Source organism: Canis aureus, chromosome 13 (genome assembly GCF_053574225.1).
Source record: "Canis aureus isolate CA01 chromosome 13, VMU_Caureus_v.1.0, whole genome shotgun sequence".
In the NCBI taxonomy this organism is placed as follows: Eukaryota; Metazoa; Chordata; class Mammalia; order Carnivora; family Canidae; genus Canis; species Canis aureus.
In genome coordinates, this window is record NC_135623.1 from 25854124 (window position 1) to 25879093 (window position 24970).

The 24970-nt window shown below is 41.9% G+C and overlaps 1 long non-coding RNA gene across 1 annotated transcript; it reads left to right on the forward strand.

The window, feature by feature from the left end:
* Positions 1–695: 695 nt before the first annotated feature.
* Positions 696–22925, forward strand: LOC144281595 (uncharacterized). Its single transcript, XR_013350036.1, has 4 exons — positions 696–943; positions 20166–20275; positions 20818–20892; positions 21295–22925. It is a non-coding gene; the product is annotated as an uncharacterized LOC144281595 (long non-coding RNA).
* The last annotated feature ends 2045 nt before the right edge of the window (positions 22926–24970 follow it).

Sequence of the window (24970 nt, forward strand, 5' to 3'; positions counted from 1 at the left end):
AGGGGAGGGAGGAAGGTGGCCAAAAGATACTAACTTCTAGTTATAGGATAAATACTAGGGATGTTTTTGTACAACATGATGAGTCTAGCTTAACACTGATGTATGATATAGAGGAAAGTTGTTAAGGTAGTAAATCCTAAGAGTTCCCATCACAAGAAGAAACTTCTTTTTCTTTTTATTGTATCTAAGTGAGAAGATGGACCTTAGCTGAATATATTGTGGCAATCATTTCACAATCTATGTAAATCAAACCATCATGCTGTAATGCCTTAAACTTATGTAGTGATGTATGTCAACTATTTCCCAATAATACTGGGGAAAAGAGGTACTGAAAGGTCGGAAGATAAAGTTATGAATCAGCTCTTGGGGAGAGGGTGGTTTGGAGCATCAGTGGTACATTCTGGGCTTTATTTCCCTAATCTATCCTGATGAATCTTAGAAGAGAATGGGGGTTGGGTTAGAGGATTATTTCTACAGACCCTTTCAGCTCCAAGTTCTGGGACTATGATTTGTATAATCTGGAAGGACATGGGTATATTCACAGATATTGGCCCATTACCTGGAAGGTGCAAATGACTTTTCTTAAGTGAATAAACCATAAACAAAGCCAACTCCAAGACAGCCTCCAAGAGACCCACCTCCTGATATCCACACCTTGCCTCCTTCCCTCCCACATCCTGCTACAGTTGGTCTGTTTGGCCATTAGCATACAGCAGAACTAGTGGTATGTCACTTCCTAGATTAGGTTATAAAAATAAAAGGTGAGGAATTGAAACCTTCTGCCAACAGCCATGTGAACACATCTGAAAGTGGATTCTCCTCAGAGCTTCATTCAAGCTTTCAGAAGACAGCTGTCCCTGCTGACAGATTGACTGCAACCTCATGAACCAGAACCATTTGGCTAAGCAGCTCCTGGAATCCTGATCCTCGAAAACTAAGTGAGGTAATGCATTGATATTGTTTTAAGTCGATAAATTTTGGGGTAATTTGTGTGTGTGTTTTTTTTTTTTAAAGATTGTATTTATTTATTTATGAGAGACACAGAGAGAGAGAGAGAGAGAGAGAGAGAGAGAGAGAGAGAGGGGGGCGGAGACACAGGCAGAGGGAGAAGCATACAGAACTCAATCCTGGACTCCAGGATCACTCCCTGAGCCGAAGGCAGGGGCTAAACCGCTGAGCCATGGGGTAATTTGTTATGCAATAATAGATAACATTGTTATCTAACGATGATAACAAGACATTTTTTCATCCCAAACTCCTCCCCTCTCCTAGGGCATATGAGCAACGTCAATGTCACCATTCCTGAAAATCATGCACATTGTTTGGCAACGTATATTTCGAGTTAGTACCAGCATTTTCTTATCTACTCGGTTTTAAAATCAGCTTCACTCAAGCCACAACTTTTTACAAAGTAAGGAAAACCTCCTTATTGCATGTAGTAGTGGTCTCATTGTGATTTCCATCTCTAGTATTTTGAGATTGCATTTTCCCTTTGCCAAAATTTCCCTTCTTTTATGGCTGCCCAATAGATACATTACTCTGTTATGTTTTCCTCCTACTTGTTCTTCCCATGAATCCACTGATTTCTTTAAAAGAAACACATTCAAAGGGTGAATTCATGGTGAAAGAAACATTCTCTTTCAATATTACTTTAATTCATACATTTGCTCTTTAGTTCATGACAAAATGTACTTTGAAGGTTTTTGAAAACTGTTTTCATGTCTAAGAATTTTTAAAAGTTAAGGGGCACCTCAATGGCTCAGTCAGTTAAGCATTGGACTCTTGATTTCGGCTCAGCTCATGATCTTAGGGTCATGAGATGGAGCCCCTGCCTGGCTCTATGCTGGGCGAGGAGCCTGCTTAAGAGTCTCTCTCTCTTTCTCCCTCTCCCTCTGTCCTTCCCCACCCCCTGCTGGCTCACTCGCTGGCTCACTCTAATTAATTAATTAGAGAAATAAATAAGTTAAAATGTTGAATTCAACTGCTTTGAGCATTCAATGTTCCATCCTGGAAGTGTACAAAGGTCTTAGTTCCTGATATATGTGTTCAGTAAAACTATTATTTATATAGAAGTCCAGATTGATACCCCATTATATAGATAAGGAAATGCTTCATGTATTTAATACCTAGACACCAAAATAGGGAAACGCTGTCCACTCACACAGCCTGGGCTCTACAGCGGATGTCAAGCATGGTTTCTATGATTTCTCCATCATCTGTCATATAGGGCTGTAAACAAAGCTGGCCTTTCTCAAATGCTTCCTGATAGGTCGTTGCATAATGATCTAGCACAAAATGACTCAAAAATTTGTGTGGACAAGAATGGTTATTAACACATCACCGTGCCTTGGGACAAACACAGTTCTTAGATTTCTTTTTTTTTTTTTTAAGATTTATTTATTTATTTATGATAGACAGAGAGAGAGAGGCAGAGACACAGGAGGAGGGAGAAGAAGGCTCCATGCAGGGAGCCTGATGTGGGACTCGATCCCGGGACTCCAGGATCACGCCCTGGGCCAAAGGCACGCGCTAAACCGCTGAACCACCCAGGTATCCCCCAGTTCTTAGATTTCAACTAGCAAATTGCTGCCCCAAGCCTCTGAGAAACAAACCATGTCTATGCTGTATCCGATCTGCAAAGGTAAAGGCCGTTACAATATCCTCAAAGTGAGTTTGCACAATCACTTGTAGATCAGTACTAAGGGCAATTAAAGCTTTGGAAAATGGTGTTCTGTTCCTTCCTTCCTTCTTTTGATGAATTTACTTTGAAGAACCAAACTTTATTTTCTTTTCTCCCCCATCTTTATTGAGGTATAAATGACAATTAAATTGTACATCTTTAAGTTGTATAATTTGGTGTTTTGACATAACAAACGTTGTGAAATAATTGTCACAATCAAGCTAGTTAACATGAAAAATTCGTGTTTTCAAGTAAAAAATATTTGCAAATGATCCCCTCATGATCTTACAAAGGAAATGAAGACAAATTGTAAAAAAAAAAAATTAAGTTACAGAATGTTAGAGCAAGAGAAAACAGTTCCTGGGTGTTGTCTAGACAAGCGTTCAGAGAACAGTGATAGTGTTATTTATTTTTATTTTTTTTGCCACCTATCAAGAAAGAGAATATCAATTTTCATGTCATAAATAAGTCACTGAAGGTGATTACATTCCCCCTTTTTTCCCGAGAAAAAGGAAATTGAAAATTCAGCATAAATAATATGCTATATATGTAATAATACATATGCTGTATATGAATAATATGTACATAAATAAAATGCTGTATATACATAATGATATACATAATATACATAATAATATACAGTATGATACCCGTACAGGCCCATAAAAACAGAAGTTTTCTTACAACCTTGTTACAATGAAACCACTAACACCTCTTGCATATCAATCAGTTATGATCTTGAAGTTATGTGGTCACTTAAATCCAAACGCAGGCAACTGATTTGCCCCAATATAAGTTACCTCTTCCCGCACAGCAACCACCCAGTAACCCTATCAGCCTAAGACAGCGACTGCTTCTTGAGCTCACAATTTCCCAGGTTGGCCATGTGACTTGGGCTCGGCTGGGCCACCGGGCTAACCCACCAGCACAGCTGCTGGTCTGCTAAGGGGCTAAGGGGCTCTGCTCGGGGGAGGGGGGGGGGCTTGTCTGGGTGACCTCAGCGGGGACAGCTCCTCTCTACTGCACAACGGCCTTTGACCCTGAGGCAATTTCCCAGCCTCTCGGGCCCTCTCCGCTGGCTCACTCTCATCAACATGCAAATATGCTGTATTTCTCGAACTCCCACCCAGAAGGTCCACTTTCATTTCCAGCGAACACCCTGTGCCTCTGCTCATTCTTGTAGCAGAACTCTTTAAGAGGTGTCTGTGTGCACTGTCTCCAATTCTGTTCTTCCCATTTTTGCTTAAATCCCACTCCAAAAAGCTCTCGTCCACACCATTCTGCCCAAACTGCTCTTGCCAAGGTCCCCAGTAACCTTTACATTGCTCAAGCCAACGATCCATCCCCACTCCTCATTTTAGGTGACTTGTCAGCCTTTGACACGTGTCATCACCTCATCTCCTCAAAACACTTCCTCCTCGTGGCTTCTGGGCAGCACACTCACCTGGCCGTCCTCCTCCCTCACTAGCCTCTCATTCCAGGTCTCCTTTGCTGGCTCCTTCTCATCTTCCTGACCTCTCAATGTCAGTTCTTCCCAAGCTCAGTCCTTGGATTTCTTTTTTCTCTTCTCTTCCCTGATTTTACTCACTTCCTTGGTGACCTCATCCAGTGTCTTGGTTTTAAGTACCATTAATATGCTGATAACTCCAAATGTTTATCCCCATCCTCTATCCCAAGTCCAGACATAAATATCCAGCTGCCTACAAGCTATCTCCCTTTGGATGTCATATTTTTCTACTTCTGCTGCAACAAATTGTCACAAACGGAGTGACTTAAAACGACATGAATTTAATGGGGTGCTTGGGTGGCTCAGTCAGTTGGGGTTTCTGCCTTTGGCTCAGGTCATGATCTCAGGGTCCTGTGATGGAGCCCCGTGTCAGGCTTCCTGCTCAGCAGGGAATCTGCTTCTCCCTCTCCCTCTGCCCCTCCCCTGACTCGTGGACACACACACGCGCACACACACTGTATCAAATAAATAAAATCTTTTTCAAAACACATGAATTTATTATCTTACTGTTTTGGAGGTCAGAAGTCCAAAACGGGTCTCACTAGGTAAAGCCAGGGTGTCAGCAGGGCTGCAGTCCTTCTAAAGGCTCTGGGGGAAAACCCCTTTTCTTAGACGGCTGGCATTTCTTGGTTGGTGGCCCCCTTCCCTGTTCAAAGCCGGCAACGGGCGAGCAAGTCTTTCTGACGTTGCATCACTCCGACATTGACCCCTTAGTCTCCCTCTCCCACGTTGAAGGGCTTACAGTTATAGGACATCCACCTGGATAGCGTGGGACACACTCCCTAGCATAAGGTGAGCTGATTAGCAACCTGGGCAACCTTAATTCTGTCCACTACTTTAATTATCCTTTGCCGTGTAACCAAACATATTCATAGGTCCCAGGGGTTAGGAACCGGATGGCCCCTTTCAGGGGTCATTAGCCGGCCTTCCACAGATGTCTTACGGTGTCAAACCTAGCGTGTTCAAACTGATCTCCTGCTCTCAGCAAGCCTGCTTCTCTCTAGGTTTTCCTCAACTTCAGTCAATGGCAGCCTCACCTTTCCAGCTGATCGGGGCAGAAAGTTTGGAGCCAACTTTTTCTTCTCTCCCTGGCCCATACCCCACCTGCTAGCAAACCCATGGACTCCACCTGCAGCATAAAGAATCTGATGATTCTCACCACCTCCTGCGCAACTACCCTGGTTCACTCCCCTTCGTGGCCCTCCCAGGTTATTGTTGCTGGTCTCCAGGTCTCCCAGAGCATCCTTTCGGCCTCCCACTGCCTGTCTGTGGTTTCTGCCTCAGCCTCCCAACCCCATCTCCCGCCTGCCCACGCATAGTCTATTCTCAATATAGCATCCAGATGATATTTTTACAACAGAAGTCAGATCATGCAGCTTCTCTGCTCACAACCCTCCCGAAGCTTCTCAGCTCCATAAAAGTTAGTGTCTGCAAGGCCCACAGGATCTGGCCATTCCTCCTACTTCTCCAACTTCTTTTGTTCCTCTCTGACATATTTGCTTCACTCCACCCACCGGGGCCTTCCTGCTTTGTCTCGAACAATCCAGGCACCTACTCAGGGCTTTCACACTCGGCAGTTTACTGTCGGTGACACACTATCCTCCCAGAGGTTTGCTGTGTAGATCTCTCTTCATCTCCCTCAATCTTTGCTCAAAGTCACATTCTCAGTGAGGCTTTCCTTATTCGTTATCCTTTATTTTTAATTTTTTCCCTTTTATTGACATTTGGTGCAATGTTACATTAGTTTCAGGAACACGATGTAATGATGTGACAAATCTACTTGTTATTCTATATTCACTACAAGTGTAGCTACCATCTGTCACCATACTACACCATTTTTTAAAAAGATTTTATGTATTTATTCATAAGAGATACAGAGGGAGAGACAGAGACATAAGCAGTGGGGAGAAGCAGGCTCCTTGCAGGGAGCCTAATGCAGGACTCGATCCCAGGACTCCAGGATCACAACTCAAGCCAAAGGCAGCCACTCAACCCCTGAGTCACCCAGGTGCCCACCAAACTGCACTCTTATAATACCATTGCCATGTTCCCTATGCAGACCTTTTATCACGGTGACTTGTTCGTTTCATAACTGGAAGGCTATACTTCCCAGTCCCCTTCACCCATTTTGTTTATTCCCCTCAATCTCTTCCCCTCTGGCAACCATCAGTTTGTCCTCTGTATCTATGAGTCTGTTTCTGCTTTTTGTTTATTCCTTTGTCTTTTCTTTTCAGATTCTACACATAAGTGAAATCCCTGTGATATTTGCCTTTCTCTGTCTGACTTACTTTACGTAGCATGTATCCTCTAGGCCCATCCATGTTGTTGCAAATGGCAAGGGCTCATTTTTATGGACAAATAACATTCTGTTGTATATACATGTCACATCTTCTTTACACATTCATCTATCAATGGACACTTGGGTTACTTTCATAGCTTGGATAAACATACAGGTGCATATATCTTCTCTAATTAGTGTTTTCGTTTTCTTTGGGCACTCAGCCGTAGAATTACTAGATCATATGTTATTTCTATTTCTTTTTTTTTTAAAGATGATCTAATTTTTATTTATTTATTTGTTTATTTTTATTTATGATAGTCACACAGAGAGAGAGAGAGAGAGAGAGAGAGAGAGGCAGAGACACAGGCAGAGGGAAAAGCAGGCTCCATGCACCGGGAGCCCGACGTGGGATTCGATCCCGGGTCTCCAGGATCATGCCCTGGGCCAAAGGCAGGCGCTAAACCTCTGCGCCACCCAGGGATCCCTGTTATTTCTATTTCTATTTGAAGAACCTCCATACTGGTTTCCACAGTGGCTGCACCAATATTCATTCTCAACAATAATACACAAGGGTTCCTTTTTCTCTACATCCTCGCCAACACTTGTTATTTCATGTTGTTTGGAGTCTAGCCAAACAACAGGTGTAAGGTGATATCTCATTGTGGTTTTAATTTGCATTTCCCTGATGATGAGCAATGTTGAGCCCCTTCTCACATCAGCCTTTAAATTGCATGCACGTGTACACAAACGCATACCTAGAAACCTTCCCTTCTTTAATGCTTTACATTTTTTCAGTAGCATTTATAACATTCTAACTTACCATATAATTTACATTTTTATGGTTTATTTTTGTCTGTTACCACTAGATAGTAAATTCCATGAAGGTGGAGACACCTTGAGGTATTCCTAATTCTTAGGCCAGTATCAGGTACATAGTAGATACTCGGCAAATATTAGACAAATGCTTCTGTATCAATTTCTTCATCAGTAAAATGGGAATAATAGGAATTGTAATTGTAATTGTAGAGTTGTTGGGAGAATTTCATAAGTTAATATATGTAAAGTGTTATTACAGAGACTGCACAAAGAAAGCATTAAAGGGGTGTTTGCGCTTATAATCTCTCTACCATTTATACTGATTCTTCTCTTGTTATTCAATGAGCACCAAGCAACACCTCTCAAGAGGGAACAATTGTAATATGTTGAGAATACACTGTGTCCTAGCAATGAAGATATGTGTAAATCCTTGCTGTTTCATATAATTTAGCAAAGCCCTCAGCAAGTAAGATCTTGCAGTAATCACTACTGGACTCTCTAGATGTGTATGTTGAGGACAGAATGTTTTTTATTAGTATTTTTCTATTGGATGCCCAAATGTTAACACGGCCAAAGGATCCTGAACTTTAGTCTCTCACTTGTTCAGAACTAACCACAAAAGGCAGGCAGATGAACTATATCCTCATGACTGCTGTAGTTCCACATTCCTTTGTCATTTGTTGGATTTCAGTGGTGACCTTCACATCTAGAATCAGCACCAGTCTCTCCCAGTTTGAGAACTGGCACAAACCACAGACCATATTAATCTTATCTCAAAATGTCAAAATTCCAATATTCAGAGCATTTGAAGCTGTGCAAATATCTTTCTAGGATGCATTAAAAAATCAAAGTTATCATTGGTTTTATTCCTTTATCTCCTTGCAGCATATACCAGACTGAATCCTAAAGATTCCAGCAAACTTATTTCCATTTTCATACTAGTGAGGCCAAAGGAAAAAAAAATAAAAGATTATCTGGAAGCAGAAATTCCGTGAAGAGCCAAACCTCAAATTAACACATTTATGAAAATGAAAAGTGTCTCCTGACAAAGTAGGTCAAATATCGCTAATATGTGGCTACTGGATGGTCAATCTTATTCACTCCCTAGTAAATATGAAGCGCCAAAAAAATGAATTTTATAATTAATAGGATCATAGCTGGCTGTTTGTCTCTGATTAAATATCACCTCTGCTATTTAATTCAGTTACTCCAGACAGAATTCTATGACATTTGACTCTTAATAAAACACTTTAACACTAAGTTTAGAAACAGCTATGTGTGGTTGTACAGGTCATTCATTGCATCTGGATATCTAGCTAAGGGGGCAAGGGAGGCTGGGAGATTTTTGGTTTTATTTGTTTTTAATTCCAAAGCTTGATTGTGAATATTAGGGATAAAACCTGGAAGACTCCAAGCACAGGACATGCATCATAAACCATAGTGTTGGAAAGAATAGGTGATAATATTATAGAAGAGGACAGAGGATGGCAGTGAGTCATATACTACCAATGCCTAGATAATTCATAAGATCCTTCCAGAAATTTAGATCAGGCCTGGAGAAAAGAGGAGAAAGGGAGAAGAAGGTGGAAGAGAAAACCCTGAATGTGGCAATCTAAAGAAAACGAATTTTTCAAAGATGACTGAGTTACATTTTCTGCAATCTACTCACCAGAAACTGGGACTTGAAATCCAAAATTCTTTTTTTTTAATTTTTTAAAATTTATTTATGATAGTCACACAGAGAGAGAGAGAGACAGAGAGAGAGAGAGGCAGAGACACAGGCAGAGGGAGAAGCAGGCTCCATGTACCGGGAGCCCGACGTAGGACTCGATCCCGGGTCTCCAGGATCGCACCCTGGGCCAAAGGCAGGCGCCAAACCGCTGCGCCACCCAGGGATCCCCAAACTTCTTTTTAAAGCAATTTTGCGAAAGCTGAATATGTGTACCCCTGAGTAACAAGCACTGGGACTATAAAATTGATACCCAGCATAGTAGCATATATTAAAATTTTTTTAATCTTACTTTTATTCATGCGAGAGACAGAGAGAGAGGCAAAGACATAAAGAAGCAGGCTCCAGGCAGGGATCCCAACGGGGGACCCAATCCCAGGACCTAATTCAAAGGCAGACGCTCAGCCACTGAGCCATCCAGCGCCCCAGCATACTAGCGTCTATTGAGCTTCCCCAGTACTATGTGTACCAGGCTAAGAACTTTATATACATTATGACATTTAGTCAATCCAGGGGGAAAAGTGGCCCAAGAGGCAGGCTGGGTATTTTCCCTTTGCCACTCTGGATCCTTATCTACCTTGCTCTGTGCCAAAAGACGCTCACTGATGCAAACCACAACCACCAGCGCCTTACCCTCCGCCTCCTTATGGAGACTGGGTAATGGTAGGACTGGTGGAAAGTGACGTCAGGGTACTTACTCCACGGTTCTCTTTATGTCATTGCCTTGGATTGTCTTCATCCCTCTGCTGAGGGTGATGGGGCCTATCAGGGGGCCCTCTCCATTGTTACTGTAAGGGACTGAATGTTTGTGCCCCCCCCCTCACCCCATCCTCAAATTCCTATGTTAACACCCTAATCCTCAAAGCAATATTTGGAACTAGGGCCTTTGGGAGGTGCTTAGGTTTCACAGGCTCCAGAAGGCAACCCCCTATGATGAGATCAGCTTTCTTCTAGGAAAAGGAAGAGACCAGAGCTTGCTTTCTCTGCCACGTGAGGACCTGTGGGAAGGCTGTTGTCTGCAAGCCACGGAACCAACTCACCAGGAACTGAACCTGCCAATGCCCGGAGCCGGGGCTTTCCAGCCTCCAGAAGAGCGGGAAGCAAATGTCTGTTGTTCAAGCCCCCCAGCTCTTGTATTTTGACAGAGCAGCCCCGCGCCCTCCGCAGGCTACCCCCCAGAGTCCCAGGACTGCCGCCTTCCGGGAAGCACGGGCTCCCCGATACCACTGACCTCAAGGCCCTACATGATTTCTGTAAAACCTGCCTGTGATTTAGTAAATAGGCCCTTTCTGCTTACCGGGTCAGAGAGCCCTTTCTTCCCTTCCAGGACACTCATTAATGTGGTTCCTAAGCAGAGACTGGGTGACGGTTTCTTAACAGGAATCTCCTCATCTGTGGGGTTACGTGGTTCTTCGTGCCTCTTCCAACTCGGAGAGTCTTTCTTCTTACAGTTACACTAATGAAGACATTCATTGTGTTTTTATTCAATTATACATGGTACAGCAACATTTTTCTGTAAAAACTTTACATTTTGTTAAGCAAAATTATTTTGTTTATCCTCCCCAAAGCTCTTGTTTTGTGACCCCATCTGCTCCCAATCTAAAGGAAAGGGAATAGAGAACAAGCGACTGAGGGGCCAGGGCCAGTGCTGGAGGGCAGCCACTGACTCAGAGCCCCCCCACCGCAAGAGACAGAGGCCCCCGACGGCCTGCAGCTTCTCTGCCTGGGACGACTGGTTTTCTAGAGATGGAATTCAGAACCCAAGAATGCTGCTCACCAGGTGAAGGGCTTCCTTTCACAAGCTCAGCTACTTGCAGGGCTCAAAGCTTTAGGGTGGAGGTACATCTTGATGCTCTGAAAGCAGCACCATTGGTCAGTGCTTCCTGCACGTTCAGCTCCCCTGGAGAGACTGAATCTGCAAATGCTTCCGTAAAACAGAGTGAGAAAGAATAATGCAGGAAATGGTCCTGTGCATCTCAAACAATTTCACATCACCCTCCCAGCTCCTGGTCCTATCACCAGGAATAATAACCAAATTGTTGTTCATGGTGTTATGATTACTGCTAACAATCCCTCACACTTGTCTAGGGCTTTGCAATTCATGGACTCTCAAATTTTCTTCTCACAAGGATCTCATGCATGTGCACACACACACACACACACCTGTGCAAATAAATAGGGCAGGTATTCTCTATTATTTTTATTGTTGGTGTTTTTTTTTAAAGTTCTTAAAAGTCTTTTTTTTTAAGATTTTATTTATTTATTCATGAGAATACACAGAGAGGAGAGAGAGAGGCAGAGACACGGGCAGAGGGAGAAGCAGGCTCCATGCAGGGAGCCTGATGTGGGACTCGATCCCAGGTCTCCAGGATCAGGCCTTGGGCTGAAGTCCGCGCTAAACCGCTGAGCCACTGAGCCACCCAGGCTGCCCCTTAAAAGTCTTTTTTAAAGGTCTTCTAAAGTTCACAATATCTTATCTCCTTCCATTCTGACCCTTCAATGCTTTTTTTATGATGCATTACAAATATAACTTTTCTTGATCTTCATCATAATAATCCTACTAGTAATATTCATTTGCTGACGATTTTCTGTAAACACTGAGGTGTTATGGGGAATAGAGCTCCCTCCTGCCCAGTAGAACTTTCTGCAATGATGAAAATATTCTAAGCGTGTGGTCGAAAACTGATCTTTGTGCTGCGGAGCCAAAATACAATGTGAAAGGAGAATATGAGATAAAGAGGAACAATAGCTGGATGGCTTTGTTGGCAAAGGAGGCTGCAGCAGGCTAAGGCCTTCAAACACCGCAAGCCTGCCTGGAGGAAGGGGCTGGAAGGTTTAATAAAGGAATACAGGATGTAGCCGGTTTTGAAGGAACTGTGTACCTGCTGCTGACTCTGTTCACCATGTCTTTAGGGTGGTACTGGGTTCCTGAAACAAAAGGCTAAGAAGGGAGGCAGGGAGGTTTGCAGAGGAGAGGATAAAGGTTACTTTAAAATCAAGCTTGGCCGAAACATTAGTGCAGCCATTTTGATTTTTGTTCAACTTTATGATTTTAAGTATTTTCCAAGGTACCATGTCCATTATGACAGCAGCTTACCACATGTGGCCATTGAGCATTTGAAATCTGGCTAATACAACTGAGGAATTGAATGCTTAATTTTACCTAATGTTAACTTATTTTAATTTAGGGACTCTGGGGTGACTCAGTGGTTGAGCATCTACCTCTGGCTCAGGTCATGATCTTGGGGTCCCGGGATCGAGTCCCGCATCAGGCTCCCTGCATGGAGCCTGCTTCTCCCTCTGCCTCTGTCTCTGTGTCTCTCATGAATAAACAAATACAATCCTAAAAAAAAAAACTCATTTTAATTTAATGTTAATTTTTACAAAGATTTTTTATGTATTTGAGAGAGAGAGAGAGCCCACAAACGAGGGGTGGGGGGCAGGCAGAGGCTGAGGGAGAAGCAGGCCCCCTGCTGAGCAGGGAGCTCCACACAGGGCTCAATCCCAGGACCTGAGATCATGAGCTGAGCCAAAGGCAGACACTTAACCGACTGAGCCATCCACACACTCCTAATGTTAATTTTTAAAAATGTAAATATTTGAACTTCAATAGCTATTATCTTCGGCAGTGAAGCTCCAGAACCAGAATAGCTACTCCTATTTTGCAGGAATCTAGAATCCATAGGGACATTGTTGTAGAAGTGGGTGGCCAGCAGGAGGCATGGCTTGAGAACAACTGCATAAAATTCAAAATTATACTATATATATAATATATATATATTATATATATATACCCTGAGATCATCTAATGAAGCTGTCCGTGTGAGATGAAATTAATGGAAGGAAAGAATTCAGAGAAAAAAGAATTTCAGGAACCACTATGATGGAGAAAGGAAGGAGTGGCAAATAAAAGAAAAAGGACCCTTTGGAGGAGTAAAAGAGATGGACTCATGAAGAACAGACCATGTGAGAGAGGTAGGTGGTTCTCACCCAGTCTGCTGAGAGACTTTGAGGCAAATCTGAAGTGAATGTCGATATTGACACTGATTAGTGAAGGGTGGTGACACAATATGCCACCCCAAGAAAACTTTGGCATAAGGAGTATTTTTGAGAAACACCAGACACAAGAGAAGCTTCAAAAACAGAATAGAAGTTACTTTTTTTCTAAGAGAAATTTATATTTATAAGGAAATATACATTTGTAAGGGTGTCTCCTTCTCTGTACCAGGCAGAGGAAGATGATGAAATCATAAGAAACTCTTATCAATGCAAAAGTCACCGACTTAGATATCCATGGCAAATCTTACTCTGTTTACCAGACTTATCCTACTCGTCTCCCTATAACTGACTTCCCCCACACCCTTCCTTCTTTGTCTTTAGCTAGAGATGGTATTCAAGCCTGAATTCTACACCACTTCTGAGAGTTATCTCATGTATATATTAGGTATACGTTACAAACTTCTATTTGTATTTCTCTTATTAATCTGTCTTTTTTTATAGGGCTCCAGCTGAGAGCTTAGAAGGGTAGAGGGACCCACATGAGTAACATGGGAAGCCATTATTAGTTAGTATGGACACTGTAAGAGAAAAACAAGCAGAAAGAAAAACTAAACCAGGGAGGGGAAAAAAACAAAAGAAAACAGACAAAACCCTAAAAATATTCAAGTGCTGAGACCTGGCACATCTTTTGTTGTTTCATTGACTTCCTATAAATGATTTCAAATAATAACAGGAGATTAGCTAACCCATTTGCTGGTTTATGAATTTGCGAAGCAGAGGACATTTTTATTCTCCCCTTCTAGATCTTTTGGCTGGTCTAATAATTAAAATGGTATAGGAAAGATTAACAGGAGAAAAAAAATTTAATTATGTTCGGGTACAGGAGACCTGAAACGCAGCCAGGCAATCAAGGTTTATGTAACATCCTGTAACATTCTGAACTAAGGAAAGGAAAGGGGCCTGGGGATTCAAAGTTTACAGAAAGGGGATAGGAGGAGATGTCTGGCAAACACAGGTTATGCAGATCAGTTTCTTAAGTAAAAATGGTTTATCTCTGGTAGTAGTTCTCTTCTTGACATAGGACCCCTTTCCAATGTAAATTTTCTTTATAATTGCAGATTTCCCCCACAAATGGAGAAATTTATGTTTTTAGGCAGTTAAGGGGGGAGGTTAAGAGCTTTTCCTGAGACTTCTGGGTCTTGATTGCCTTGAGCTCAAAGTAATCCGCATGCAACAATGCCATGGTTTTTGTTTTTTTTTTTCTTTATGGGGGCAGGGGGTGGTCTTGTTCTGAATCTCTTTATTTGCATCATTTTGGGAAACATATATGGTCTTTTATTATTAAATATAAACCCCAGCTCTTTTACAAATGATATTGTACTTGATCTAATGACTTTCCACTTCACCTCTCTTTTCCTTCATCCCTATAAACATACACACACACACACACACACACACACCCCACACTCCTGACAAACACCATGTTCAGAACAATGCTTCTCCAACTATCTGAGGTGAAGAACCAGTTTTTCTTTTCCCAATCCATCATGAACTCATACTTCATAAAATACAACAAAAAAGGACAAGACTAGAAAAATGGAGTAAAAAGACATACAAAGTAGAAACCAAGCCTTCTGTTCTTAGATAAAACATATATAAAAGTATCCTGACATATTGCTTTAAAAGTTTCTAAATGTTTACCCTCAATTTATTACTTATTTCCTTATGGCCTATGTTAAAAAATGATTAAAGACAAATTAGGTGATACATCTCTGAAGCAGCCAGCCTCTATTCAGAGAACTGTAAAATGGGGAAGAAGGATGAAAGCTTTTATAAGACAAAGAATAAAGAACAAGGAAGAGAGAACGAAAATATCAGATTGGCCGAGGCTACATAGTCAACCTTGCTTGGGGTGAGAAGGAAGAAGGAAATAAACAGAGTCCAGAGTTGGCGTGGCAACTGGGAACTGGATAGTCTGTTTCTGGTGAAGCTGAGAATGTACAGGGACATGATTGCTCTCTGAGTTTCAGTTCACTGATGTGGCACCCGGGGAAGGAGCAGTTCCATCTTGCAGCTAGAAATCTATTTCAAAAGCTGATGACAAATAGTTTGCTATATGGCATCTGCTTGTGCATCATACTTTCAATAGCATTGACTTAGATGCATGATGATCTGTCTACGTAGAATGTGTTATAAATAAATAGAAATGTATTATTTCCATATATACACAACAGACTGCATAGACAATATTATCTTCCTGATCTTCAACTCTTTATGTCTTGTTTAAAAAAGATTTTATGTATTGACCCAGAGAAAGAGAGATCGTGTGCACAAGCAGGAGTGAGGGGAGGGGCAGAGAGAGAGGGAGAAGCAGATTCCTAATGTGCAGGGAGCCCGATGTGGCTCTAGTCTAGGACCCTGAGATCATGACCTGAGTGAGTGAAAGGCCACCCAGGTGCCCCAACTTATACCTTTAAAATTTGCAGTTCATAATCTTAAAGGAATCAAGATTTTGTTTGAAAAGGCCTTTTAACTTTTTAGTTCTTTGCTTATTTTCTTGCACGCATAAATATTCAAAAAAATGTCAGCTTTCCAATGGACTCTTGTGTTTAAATAAAAATATGTTGGACACCTCAAATAAATATCTAGGGGTATTGATCTCTAATACCCAATGTTTGTCTGTTAATGTGCTTCTTGTTAGGAACATTTTTATTTTTGAATGAAATCTTATAAGACAGATGCTCATAACATTACAGTTTATTGCCACAAAAAAAGAATGAGCTATCAGAAAATGACTGAGTTTTCACAAACATCAGGGTTGTACTGTTGTGTGAGAAAATGGAAAAAGTATGGCCAAGAGAGAGGTGAGGAAAGGATTTGCCAAAGTGGAAAGTGCAAATTTGTATATTAAAAACAACTGATTTAAAGTTTTATTTACTGGGAACCCTGGGTGGCGCAGCGGGTTTAGCGCCTGCCTTTGGCCCAGGGCGCGATCCTGGAGACCCGGGATCGAATCCCACGTCGGGCTCCCGGTGCATGGAGCCTGCTTCTTCCTCTGCCTATGTCTCTGCCTCTCTCTCTCTCTCTCTCTGTGACTATCATAAATAATAAATAAATAAAAAAATAAAGTTTTATTTACTTTGAAAATTCCTTCATCTAACACAGCCTTTAATCCTCCTAAATTTTAGGACAAATATAAAATCAGCAGAAGCCTACAGAAAAAAGAGCAGGTTCCTATCACTTAGGAATAACAGCCTCAGAAAACACTGAAATTAAAGCTCAAAGGTTGTTGGCTTCTACTTTCCCTTCACTCCCTTAAAATTTTGGAGATTTTGTATTCTATTTTTTTAAATGTGGTTAGTGTTTTAACATTTCCACCAATTATGCTGACTAATCTAACCTGACCTCCATTTAAGAGAAAGGCTTTCTTGGTCTTTTTGTAACTTTACGACTATACAACATGAAAAACGAATGTTATGGGTGATCCTGGATTGGATCCTAGATTGGAAAAAAAAAAAAACAGAAAACAAGGCATTATTAAGACAATGGAAAAAGTTTGGATATAGGTAATAGATAATATATTATATCAACATTAAATTTCTTTGGGTGGAATGGTATTGTGGTTATGTGGGAGACTGTCCTTGTTCTCAGAAAACACACGGTAAAGTATTCAGAGAGAAAGTGTCATGATGTCTGTCTGCAGTATACTTTCAAATGGCTCAGCATTTTAAAAAAGGCCCATGGAGATTAGATAGATAGATAGATGATAGATAGATAGATAGATAGAATGATAGATAGAATGATAGATAATAGATAGAGCAAGTCAATGTGGCAAAATGTTAATAATTGGTATATTTCAGCAAGGCTGTTACTAACCCTGCAGGGCCTGGGTCAAAAGTACAAGTTGGAGACTCACATACCATGCCTAAATACTTAAAGTTATAAAGCAAACTCATAAAATAATAAAATATGTTCTATCCTTGCTTTGACCAATATATCTCCATAATGATTAGAAACCAAGTTTAGGGGGATCCCTGGGTGACTCAGAGGTTTAGCGCCCGCCTTTGGCCCAGGGAGCGATCCTGGAGTCCCGGGATTGAGTCCCACGTTGGGCTCCCGGCATGGAGCCTGCTTCTCTCTCCTCCTGTGTCTCTGCTTCTATCTCCCTCTCTCTATATCTATCATAAATAAATAAATCTTTAAAAAAAAAAAGAAGAAGAAGAAGAAACCAAGTTTAAATTTAGAATTCACAAACTCCTGCAAGTTTTGTGCTAGGACACAACAATTCAAGGAAAACCAGTATCCTTGTCTGCAGCCAGCCCCCTTTCTCTCCCCACCCCTAAGTCCATTCTGTATCATAAGGGGCTCTGTGCACATTTGTGTGGACCTCGGTTCATGCATTCAAGCACCATCTGTGGGGTAGCAGAATATGAAACCCCCAAACAGAGGTGCCTGGGTGGCTCAGTTGGTTAAGCATCTGCCTTGGGCTCTGATCATGATTCCAGGGTCCTGGGATTGAGCCTGGAGTCAGGCTCTGCCCCTCCCCTGCTCCCTGCTTGTGCCCCCCCCCCCCCCCCGTCAAATAACTAAACAAAATATTTATGTATTTAAAAAAAAGAAACCCCAAAACATGCCCCCTTGGCATAAGGATTATTTTGAGCTGAAGGCAACTGAAAAGAAGCAGATATAAAGCTCCCTGCCCTCCCTCTATGTGCCTAAAACCAGGACATACATTTTCAAGGGTATCCCTGTTCCCCTCGCTACTAAGAAGGACAAAAGCTGATCACCAGAAGTAACTTCAGATCCTATCAGCTCAGAGATGGCACCAGAGGAGTCTACACAACGAACTTTACTGTCTAGCTTTTGTCTACCATTAGTTTCCCATGTATCTGCCCCCCTACTATTTGCTGCCCTAGGGGCTGAAAGTCTTTTTCCTTTGTCTTGTCACTTCTATAAAAATGTGTTGTTCCTTTCCTAAGACACTATGTAAACTCAGATTCTAACTAAGCCTTTAAGCTACTCATTTTTCCCTGGGTACCTCCCATGCATACATGTTAATAAACTTCTGTTTTTCTCTTATTAATCTGTCTTTGGTTATAAGGGTCTAGCCAAGAACTTAGAAGGGTAGAGGGAAATTACTTTTTCCTCCCCTACACATGCATATCACAGCTCCCCACTCCCACAAACAGCTATTTTTGGGCCACCTTTGGGCGAGGGGATATGTGTAATGGATGTGGTCTAACCTCAGAAAAACAGACCTCAAAAAGATGAAAGTAGCAGGAATTCCAGGGTCTAGGATACCTGAAGCATGGAATAAAAGTGAGGGGTTGCCGTGGGAGCTGAGCTCCAGATGGGCATGCTGCTTGGCTCAGAATACTTTTTTTTTTTTTTTTTAAGATTTATTTATTTATTCATGAGGGACAGAGAGAAGGAGAGAGGCAGAGACACAGGCAGAGGGAGAAGCAGGCTCCATGCAGGGAGCCCGACGCGGGACTCAATCCCGGATCTCCAGGATCCCACCCTGGACTGAAGGCAGCACTAAACCGCTGAGCCACTGGGCCTGCCCGGCTCAGAATACTTCTGAGGAGGACCAAGGCTGGAGAAGAAAAAGGAGCCTCCAGAGAATGGGTTGTATAGGATCTAGGTGAAGGGATATGGATTGCCAATGAAATTATTCTTTCAATTTTTAACTTTAACATTTGGCACATTTTTTTCCCACTTTCCAAAAATGCATTGGAGATGGTTTAGGAAAAAAAAAAGTTCTATATCCTGTTCTTTTCACATATCATCCTAACAACTGTAGAGGGAGAAAAATTAATCTTCCCTCTACCCTCCAAGTTCTTAGCGAAGATCTCTGTAATAAAAGAAGTGTATTAACATGTATATCTCATGTACGCATGGGAGATGCCCAGGGAAAAATGAATAATTCAGAGGTGGCTTAGAGTTCAGGTTTAAATATTATCTTAATTGGGAAGAGAAGATATAGTCCTCTTAGGGGAAAGCAAGTGATTTTTAGGGAAAATGAATGGATTCTTAGAAAAAATAGATGGGAGATATGATAGTTCACGACAAAGCTTGGTTGTGGTGACAGTGGTTCCTGGTTGGCGAAACTCCAGGGAGATCTATGACAACCAAGTTTCACATGTTGTTCTGTCTTGGAGCAGATACAAGAAGTTTAGAGAAAGCCCCCTCCTTGCATTTAATGTTTTCCAAATGCCTACAACTCAGAATAATTAATATGCAAAGCACAATATTTTGAGGTTGGCAAGTCCTGAACTCTTACGCTCATATTTTGAGATGGCATATTCTGCTAACCTTCACAATAATCACTTACGTGATTAAAAACTCTTTGCAAGCATTATTTTTTATATTCATTATATCCAACCTGTGATATTGTGATTTGTAATAAGAAATATATATTTGGTCTTCATCCCTGTTCCTGGAACAGAGCTCTTAAAACCCCTAGAACTGCCTAAGTGTTGACAGCAGGACAAGGTGTCTTTTGTTATATTAATCAGTTGACCGTGTGAATCGTGTGAATCACTGGGAGGGATGGGAGCTCTTTGCCAGGGGAAACAGCTAGGTGTTTAGAGGGCTGGATCTTTCAATCCCACCTCCTGATTTTCAAGGAGGGGAGAGGGGCTAGAGATTGAGTTAAATCACTAATGGCCATTAATTTAATCAATCATGCTTCCATAATGAAGCTTCCATTAAAAAACCCAAAGGACTAGGGTTCAAGAGCTTTCAGGTGGGTGACTGCATGGAAACTTGAAGACAGTGGTGTGCTCAGAGAGCATGGAGGCTCTGAGCCCCTTCCCACACGTACTGTTTTATAATATATCCTTTCATAATAAATTGACAAATATTCCTCTGAGTTCTGTGAGATGCTCTAGTAAACTAATCGAACCTAAGGGGGGGTTGGGTTGGAGGAACCTCCCATCTCTAGCCACTTGGTAAGAAGCACAGGTGACAAACCTGCACTTATGCTGTCTTCTCACGGGGGTGGAGGGTCTTATACAACTGAGCCTTAACCTGTGGCTGTTTTCTAGATAAACAGTGTCAGATCTGAGTCGAATTGGGGGTGTTCTGGTCAGTGTCTCCTGGGAATTTCCCATTGCCAGAACTCCAGCATGTGGCCATGTCTCACTTCTAGGGGAGCTGGGAAAGGCCGTCTGACAGCCCAGGAGGAGAGGGAACTAACGTGACTCACTCTATCCAAACTCTTCCACCAACAGAGGGAGTAGACACCTGCAGGTTGTACAGGTAATTTACTGTTTTCAGTCTGTCCTTGAAAAAAAAAAGCAAGAGGCCTCTAGGGTTTTATCTGTTGAATTTCCTGGAGTAGTCCCTGAACCTCTACTCTGCCAAACGTGGCCAAGGCTCTCTTAGGATCCCCCTTTGGTCTCCAACTTCCATACATGCTTGAGATTGGGAACCCGCTGGAGGAATTTGTCTTGCCAACCATCCTTTTCACGACGACGGCTCTGTTAGCCCTTGTGTTTGAGCCAGTTTGGTTGGTGGTGTTCACTGTGTTCACCCCAATGTGTAGATCGTATTCCCTCTAAATGAGGAGTCCTTGCACTTGTGGAAATTGCTTCCCAATGGTCTCTCTACATTGTTTAAAATGCTGCATTGCTTATAAAGGAGGCCCAAGTTACTTATTTTAGCTTAAACTCATAGCGCTGTTTACATAGATGGAGCAGAGAGTGGCTGGGTGCTACTCACTAAAATTTTGAGAAAATGTCAGCTTTAATGGACTTATGTTTCAAACCTTCTGACTTTACTTTTTTTTGCATTGATTTTAGGTACTGATTGAATCTATAATCAAGTTCAATGTCTGGCAGAGCTGGGGAATTCAGTTGCTGTCCTGCTAAATAAAGGTCTTAATCTGGGGAAGGGAGATTAAAAAGGTCCTTGTAAGTGAAAGGCTGAGAGTTCATTTGAGCATCTCCAAAAGAAAGCTCCAAACTACCCAAAACTGGTTAAGTTCTAAGGAAGTCTTGCTGGAAATTATTTCGGCTTGTAGGACTACCAGGCAGGCTAGTGGCCAGTGTTTGCCCATGAGCAAGATTGAAACCTGACTTCAGATGGTTCGTCATCGATTCACACACAGGAATCTGCCCAAGAGTCTTTGAGGAGCAGAGGGACATGGGTGCAGACGGCCTCGACCCAAATCCTCCTAATGTCGGGGGAACGTAATAGGTCTAGTGAGGATACTATCTGTGTTCCTTAGAGGGAACATTAACTCTGAAGTTGGGTTTTTTTCTTTTCTGTTGCTCTAGGAAAAAAAGCAAAAATGAAAGAGATGCCGGAAATACGTTGCTGTAAATGAACCACTGCTATTGGCAAAATACTAATCATTTCCTCAGCAAGTGTTTATTAAGCTCTGGTCCTCGGTCCTGGAGAGAGGGTGATGAAGGAAAGTCTCTCCCCTCGAGCAGCACAGAGCAGAGGAAAATAACTGCAAAGCCACGTGTCAAGGGCTGTACTGGAGGCATGTATAAGGCGCGGGGCGGGGGTGCACAGAGAGGGAAGCACGTTCTGAGAGGGTGGTCAGGGAAAGATTTACTGGAAAGACACAGGATGCATCTCAAAGGAGGAACAAGAATTTGCGGCGCAAGCAGCACTTTTCTGAGAGAGGAAAGGGACACCAGATCTTGGCAGGGCATAAAGGTTCACACCAACTTTCATACTGATTTAGTTAATAAGCTGTTTTCGTAGCAGAACTTTTTTTATTTCAGTTTTTTTACTTCAATTTTTTTTGAATTTCAAACTTTTTTATTGCTTTTCTTTATACTTTAGAGAAAGTGTGTCTGCGGGAATATCTAATAGGAGAGCCAAAGCAATCTCCCCCCCTGTGGAGTCTAAAGCACCCAAGAGGACATCTTCTGACTCTCCTGCTGACCTAGTTTCCCTAAAAGATTTCCTAGCAGAACCATGTGAATGAGAGCATGACCATTAGAAAAAGGGCATTTTAAACCTCTGGACTCTTTTCAAATTAAAACCATACAAAACACTTTTCTGTAGTCATAGAGCTTAACTTTCGATTATTCAGGGACATGGGGACAAACATTAGGATGAGCGAACCAGGAACGGCAGGGAAGAGAAAAAAGGAAGCACCTGTAGAGTTTTAAAAATCAGAACAAAATGAAAGAATTAAAATTAAGTATATTTGTTTTTACACTAATTACAAATGGACTGAATTTGCCTATTAAGGTCAGAAACTGAGTGAGCTAAATAAATAAATAAATAAATAAATAAATAAATAAATAAACTGCCCTCAATGCTGTTTCCAAGAAACACCTGACACACAATGACAAAAAGCAAATAGGATAGTAATTGAAATGTGTGAGTTATCTCAAAATCCACACTTGCTCATGGTTTTAATCGCTTTCCTCCAACAGACCTCTTGCCTCAAGCAAAGTTTAAAAGTCCAGTTAGCCTTAAGTACCCCTAATATTTACTGACCACGTAATTCTGTGACGGAAATAGAAGTGAAGAATTTATCTTAAAGCAGGTGGTATCTGTCAGGGTCCGGTCAGGGAAACAGAAATGGCAACAACAGACAAGCTCGTGTGAGAAACTGGTTTCACAAATGTTGGAGGCACCAAGGAGCAAAAGGAGACAGAGTGAGGACAGAGTGACACAAAGGCAGCAAGTGCAGGAAGCAGGCAGCGCTCTCAGGGCGGGGAAACATGGGGAAGTTGGGGCTGTCCGGATCTAGAAGTCAGTACCCAGCCTGTAATACCTGATACCTAGAAACCCTTAGGGGAGGGCACCTGGGGGACTCACTGGTTGGGCATCTGCCTTCGGCTCAGGTCATGACCCAGGGTCCCAAGATCGAGTCCCACGTCGGGCTCCCTGCATGGAGCCTGCTTCTCCCTCTGCCTGGGTCTCTGCCTCTCTCTCTCTGTGTCTCATGAATAAATAAATAAAATGCAATCTTTAAAAAAAAAAAGAAAGAAGAAAGAAAGAAAGAAAGAAAGAAAGAGAAAGAAAAAAGAAAAGAAAAGAAAGAAAAGAAAAGAAAAGAAAAGAAAAGAAAAGAAAAGAAAAGAAAAAAGAAAAGAAAAGAAAACCCTTGGAGGATTTTCTCCCAATACCGCTCATGTCATATGACGTTAAGACAGAGATATACAGTAGGCCGGCCCCAGGAAAATTCTCTCTATTCCTTACCGCAGGCTCATCTTTAACCCTGTTTCCTGGTGAAGAGGATACACCACATGGGACACCGGAGTCTCTTTTTTCTAAAGAAGGTACCTCTAAGTCTTACAACCCTATAAGTTGGCCAAATAGCCTCCTTGGCACCATTGTTTTAGGATCACACCAAAATTGTAGGGGTAGCAAATAGGATCATTCCAGTGACAAAATGAATAAACAAGCTAACTCAAGAAAGAAAAGAAAAGGGAAGGACTGGACTTGAGCTTCGTCTACAGCCCAGAGTAGAGCTGATTCTGATCATTCTAGAAATCAATAATTACAATCTTCCAGACATTGTATATCCTCCCTCAAGAAGACAGGTGTCATTCCTGTACCATTGTTTCTGCATCCCAGATAACAGGAAACAGCTTCTATCAACCCAGATCAAGAAGAGAAGATGTCATTTTAGAGAAGGATAAAGATAAAGAAGGATAAAAGCTGCTATTCAAAGTCATTTTTGACCTTTCAGTCCAAAGAACTTCACTAGAAATGGGGCTTTTCTAATTGCTGAGAGAACATCTGGCAGGACCATTCAAAACCGGAACCATCGGGGATCCCTGGGTGGCTCAGTGGTTGAGCGTCTGCCTTTGGCTTGGGGCGTGATCCTGGAGTCCTGGGATCAAGTCCCACATCGGGCTCCCTGCATGGAGCCTGCTTCTCCCTCTGCCTGTGTCTCTCCCTCTCTCTCTGTGTGTCTCTCATGAATAAATAAATAAAATCTTACAAAAGAAAAGAACCAGATCCTTCAAAATATGACTGTGGATGTGGGCATCATCTTGGACGAGGTTTTAATTCATCATAGTCGGTCCCTGTGCTAGGAAGTCATAATCAGATTAACCGGCTTTCTCTGTCCCTATGCTATCAACCAACCCTGTGGCTGATGAAGTTACATAAAATAATCAGATAAGCCTCTGATGCAATGACAATAATGACAAAAAAAAGCAGTAAAATAAAATAGGACCAACACGAATCGATCCCCTTGCATAAAAGGTAAAGTCAGAGTGTTTGTGAACCTAGGACATCGTCACTCAGTGTCAGGATTTATCATTTATAACCCAACTGGATTATAACCATGATCCGTTTTTTTCATTTAACAAGTATCTGACAAGCATTTGTTGAGTGTCTGTTGTGTGCAAGGCGCTGTACTGGGAGCTAAAAAAAAAAAAAAAAAAGATGAATAAAAGTAAGTCTCCGAGTTCTAGAAGCTGAGGCTGATCTGTGTGATCCGGTCATGGTGCTGGTTTAGGAATATGCACGTGGCTCCCACCCTAGACGGAGACATTCTACTGATTTTTGTGGGGAAGTAGGGTAGGCCAAGTGTGTAGTGTGACCGTTATTCGTCTTATACCTAAAGGCTGGCATGTACTTTGGGAGCAGAAATTCCATACTGCCCATAGCTCGGATAAATACTACTTTGGGTTGTATTAAGGAACTAAAGACCTAAAGAGACTTAACTTAGTATTAGTTGGAACATGCCTTCACTAATACTTTCATTTTAGAATCTTAGAATTGGATGCACTTGGGTGGCTCAGCGGTTGAGTATCTGCCTTCAGCTCAAGTTGTGATCCCAGGGTCCTGGGATTGAGTCCCGCGTGGGCTCCCCGCGTGGAGCCTGCTCCTCCCTCTGCCTGTGTCTCTGCCTCTCTCTCTCTGTGTCTCTCATGAATAAATAAATAAAATCTTTTTTAAAATAATAAATACATAAATACATAAAATCTTAGAATTGTTACAAACTCAGAGATGGTAGTAAGTATAGTG